This window comes from Gopherus evgoodei, unplaced genomic scaffold, assembly GCF_007399415.2.
Source record: "Gopherus evgoodei ecotype Sinaloan lineage unplaced genomic scaffold, rGopEvg1_v1.p scaffold_219_arrow_ctg1, whole genome shotgun sequence".
In the NCBI taxonomy this organism is placed as follows: Eukaryota; Metazoa; Chordata; order Testudines; family Testudinidae; genus Gopherus; species Gopherus evgoodei.
In genome coordinates this window covers 35,141-40,469 of record NW_022059882.1, presented here as the reverse complement: position 1 = coordinate 40,469, position 5,329 = coordinate 35,141, and positions in this window count along the sequence as shown.

The following is a 5,329-nucleotide window of genomic DNA, read 5'->3' as shown; positions in this document are numbered from 1 at the left end:
AGGTGGAATGTTTAGATTGTCCCCCACCCGTTTTCCACACACAGACAGGGAGGATGCCCTGTCCGTGCTAGGGACACATAAGCTAAGGATCTCTCCCTATAGGGTACTCACACAGGAGAGGCTAACGAGGATGGCGACGACCCTCCTACACCTCCCTTCAGCAAAGAGCATTGGCTAGTCTCTGGGAAACAGCGCGGCTTACTCTGATTGCATCCAGTGAGATGATCAGACTGTTAGTAGCCCACATGCAAAGGAAACGGGGAGGGAAGATGGGTACCCACGCTCCAAGACCTAGATAGCTTCCTCACCGGACGATGCCAGGCCGAGTCAGCCCACCATGGATCGGATTTCCTAAAGATCCACTAGTTACCGGGCTTGCATTAGAGTAGTACTGGTCACGAGCTTTGGCTTCACAGGGTATTCTGGGCGTCTTCCAGTAACAGTCACTCACACTGGTGTATACATGCACACACCAAGGCCTTTATTCTAAATACCACGATGCATCTGTACCTTACATCGGGACTCAATACCATGAGGTGGTATAACAACCCCTCTTGAGGCGGTAAAAACCCCTCAGCACTGGTGCATACCTAATGCATTTCCCTCTGCACTACCTTGTTGGCCAACCCAGCAGTTTCCCAGTACTGCTATAAACTAACCTTATTGGGGCTTTTCCCCAAATATCATTCTGCATCTGATCTTGCTGCACAGTCAATAAGATCAGATGGCTTGAGCCCAACAGAGACAGACGTCCCTACAGACAGTCCTCCTCCAACATCCCAATAGAGATTTCAAAAGGTCTCATACCTCTCTTGTGGCGCTATGGGGTTCGAAGGGGAACGATCCGTAGCAGCCGTCTGTGGGTCTGTGGGCGTTGCCATCCCAGACGAGCCCCCAAATTGTCAGAGAAAAACTCAGTTCTCACTTTTTCTTTGGGTGCAACAGATTCAGATACTTTATTATTTCTCAAGCAACTGCAATAGAGGGAGGGAGTGTCCTAGGACATAGGGTTGCCCCAGTCCCGGACAGGTCTCTCAACAGGTAAACAATTACAGCAAGCATTTTTACCTTTGTTACAGACAATAACAAGCAATAAGACAGACTATAATGAGCAACAGCTGCATTTTGTTTATACATAGGCTATTCTGCTATCTTATTTTTCTCACTTTCTGGGCATCAATCTGCGTATTTGATTATCAGTGCAAGGTCGTGATAACTTCTCACACAGTTCTTTCCTACTCGCCTCACACTATCCTCACTTCTACAAGTCTCACATCATTAGGGTTACAGCTGGCCTAACTCTTGCTAACAGACTGACATGCATTAAGATCTTCTACAAATCCTTGTCAATTCTTTCCCTTCTTCCACAGGGCTCTGCCCCTCCCTTCATAAGAACATAAAAATGGCCATACTGAGTCAGACCAAAGGTCCATCCAACCCCACATCCTATCTGCCAACAGTGGCCAATGCCAGGTGCCCCAGAGGGAGTGAACCTAACAGGTAATGATCAAGTGATCTCTCTCCTGCCCTCCATCTCCACCCTCTTGACAAACAGAAGCTAGGGATACCATTTCTTACCCATCCCGGCTAATAGCCATTCATGGATTTAACCTCCATTAATTTATCTTCAAAAGGAACAAGGAGTACTTGTGGCACCTTAGAGATTAACAAATTTATTTGAGCATAAGCTTTCATGGGCTAAAACCCACTTCATTGGATGCATACAGTGGAAAATAGAGTAGGAAGATATATATTTGCACAGAGAACATGAAAAAATGGGTGTTGTCATACACACTATAATGAGAGTGATCAGTTAAGGTGAGCTATTAGCAGGAGAAAAAACCTTTTGTAGAGATAATCAGGATGGCCAGTTTCCAACTGTTGACAGGAAGGTGTGAGTAGCAGTGGGGGGGACAAATAAACATAAAGAAATAGTTTTACTTTGTGTAATGACCCATCCACTCCTAGTCTTTATTCAAGCCTAATTTCATGGTGTCCAGTTTACAAATTAATTCCAATTCAGCAGTCTCTCGTGAGAGCCTGTTTTTGAAGGTTTTTTTGTTGTAATAATGTGACTTTGAAGTCTGTAAATGAGTGACCAGAGAGATTGAAGTGTTCTCCATCTCATTTTTGAATGTTACAATTCTTGATATCTGCTTTGTGTCCATTTATTCTTTTACATAGAGACTGTCCAGTTTGGCCATTGTACATGGCAGAGGGGCATTGTTGTCGCACGATGGCATATATCACATTGGGAGATGTGCAGGTGAACAAACCTCTGATAGCGTGGCTGATGTGATTAGGTCCTATGATGGTGTCCCTTGAATAGATATGTGAACAGAGTTGGCAATGCGCTTTGTTGCAAGGATAGGTTCCTGGGTTAGTGTTTTTGTTGTGTGGTTGCTGGTAAGTATTTACTTCATGTTGTGGGGCTGTCTGTAAGCAAGGACTGGCCTGTCTCCCAAGATCTGTGATAGTGAGAGATCGTCCTTCAGGATAGGTTGTAGATCCTTGATGATGCGCTGGAGAGGATTTAGTTGGGGGCTGAAAGTGATGATTAGTAGCATTCTGTAACTTACTTTTTTAGGCCTGTCTTGTAGTAGGTGACTTCTGGGTACTCTTCTGGCTCTGTTAATCTGTTTCTTCACTTCAGCAGGTGGATGTTGTTGTTGTAAGAATGCTTGATAGAAATCTTGTACGTGTTGGTCTTTGTCTGAGGGGTTGGAGCAAATGCTGTATCTTAGAGCTTGGCTGTAGACAACAGATTGTGTGGTGTGGTCAGGGTGAAAACTGGAGGCATGTAGGTAAGTGTAATGGTCAGTAGGTTTCCAGTATAGGATGATGTTTATGTCACCATCACTTATTAGCACTGTAGTGTCCAGGAAGTGGATCTCTTGTGTGGACTGGTCCTGTCTGAGGTTGATGGTGGGATGGAAATTGTTGAAATCATAGTGCAATTCCTCAAGGGCTTCTTTTCCATGGGACCAGATGATGAAGATGTCATCAGTGTAGCACAAGTCGAGTAGGGACGTTAGGGGACGAGAGCTGAGGAAGCTTTGTTCTAAGTCAGCCATAAAAATGTTGGCATATTGTGAAGCCATGAGGGTACCCATAGCAGTGCCGCTGACTTGAAGATATATGTTGTCCCCAAATGTGAAATAGTTGTGGGTGAGGACAGAGTCACAAAGTTCGGCCTCCAGGTTTGCCATGACATTATCGGGGATACTGTTCCTGAAGGCTTGTAGTCCATCTTTGTGTGGAATATTGGTGTAGACGGCTTCTACCTCCATAGTGGCCAGGATGGTGTTTTCTGCAGGATCACCAATGGATTGTAGTTTCCTCAGAAAGTCAGTGGTGTCTCGAAGATAGCTAGGAGTGCTGGTATCATAGGGCTTTATTGCCAAGAGACGGAGAAACTTGGCCAGCAGCAGGGGGTGCAGAACACCACCCTAGTGTGACGTAACAGCGCCTCCGGGATCCTGACATCCCAGCACTTTACACACCTTCCTGGAGCCTCCCAGCCCCCCGAGCTGTTGGGACTGCAACCCCAACTCTACTGATGAGAAAGAGGCCTGGTGAGGGGAAACTACTGGCTCAGGGTCACACCAAGTATCAGAAGTATGGATGGGACCCAGCAGTCCTTCTTTCCAGCCCCTTTGCTAACCACTGCTGCACACCCCCTCCCACAGCTGGCAATTACAAGCAGGCTCTCATGGCTGTTCCCCCTGCCTTTGAGAGGGAGTGTGGCAGTGGCATCACGAAGGCCTTTTGCAGGACCTCAGACTCATAGACTTTAGTGTCAGAAGGGACCAAAAGGATCATCTCTAGTCTGACCTCCTGCACAAAGCAAGCCACAGAACCCTACCCATCCAATTCTATAACAAACCCCTAACCTATTTCCGAGTTATTGAAGTCTTCAAATTGTGGTTTGAAGACCTCAAGCTGCAGAGAATCCACCAGCAAGTGACCCATGCCTCACGCTGCAGAGGAAGGCGAAAAACCTCCAGGGCCTCTACCATTCTGCCCCGGAGGAAAATTCCTTCCCGACCCCAAATATGGTCATCAGCTAAACCCTAAGCATGTGGGAAAGACTCACCAGCCAGCACTCAGGAAAGAATTCTCTGCAGTAACTCCGATCCCATCCCATCTAACATCCCATCACAGACCACTGGGCATACTTATCTGCTGATAATCAAAGATCGATTGCCAAAATTAAGCTATCCCATCATACCATCCCTTCCATAAACTTATCAAGCTTAGTCTTAAAGCCAGATATGTATTTTGCCCTCACTACTCTCCTTGGAAGGCTGTTCCAGCACTTCACTCCTCTAATGGTTAGAAACCTTCGTCTAATTTCAAGTCTAAACTTCCTAGTGTCCAGTTTATACCCATTTGTTCTTGTGTCTATATTGGTACTAAGCTTAAATAATTCCTCTCCCTCCCTAATATTAATCCCTCTGATATATTTATAAAGAGCAAGCATATCTCCCCTCAGCCTTCTTTTGGCTAGGCTAAACAAGCCAAGCTTTTTGAGTTTCTTTTCATAAGACAGGTTTTCCATTCCTCGGATCATCCTAGTAGCCCATCTCTGAACCTGTTCCAGTTTGAATTCATCCTTCTTAAACATGGGAGACCAGAACTGCACACAGTATTCCAGATGAGGTCTCACCAGTGCCTTATACAACGGTACTAACACCTCCTTATCTGGTCAGATTGGTCAGAGGTGGTGGGGAGGTGGTGACCTCACAGAGTGATGCTGACATCAGCCAGGCAGGACAGGGTTGATGGGCCAGGGAAACCTCAGAGACCTGTGTGGCTTTGCTTCAGCAAATCTCCTTCTTCAGGTCCTTCTTTGAGGATGGAGGGAGTATTTGGGTTCATGGCCGCGAGTGCCAGGAGGAATCTCTTTCGAGTTTTCTCCTTCTCTTTTAGTGATTTTATTAGAAAACAGTCATCCCTGTTTAGAAGGTAAGAGCCTCCTGGAGGTTTGAAACCTGTTCAGTCTGATCCATCTGGTGAGAGTTGAATTCTAGGCATTGAAAACACGAATTTAAGGAGGCAGAATATTATTCCACACCTGGGATTTTGTCCCTTAGAATCACTGGGGAAATTAGGATTTGTCCTTTTGGTTTCACCTTTTCCTCCCTCCCTCCTTTCTCTTCATCTCTTGCTTTTATCCTTTCTCCTGTTTCCCAACACAAAGAGATGCATGCGTGTGTGTTGCGGGGGAGTGCTCTGCAGCTCCCACTGTGGGAGGTCCACCCAAAAATGTGAAGCTGAAATAGTGCTCGGGCAGTGATCTCCACCAGTGACCTGGGCCATCCTTTGG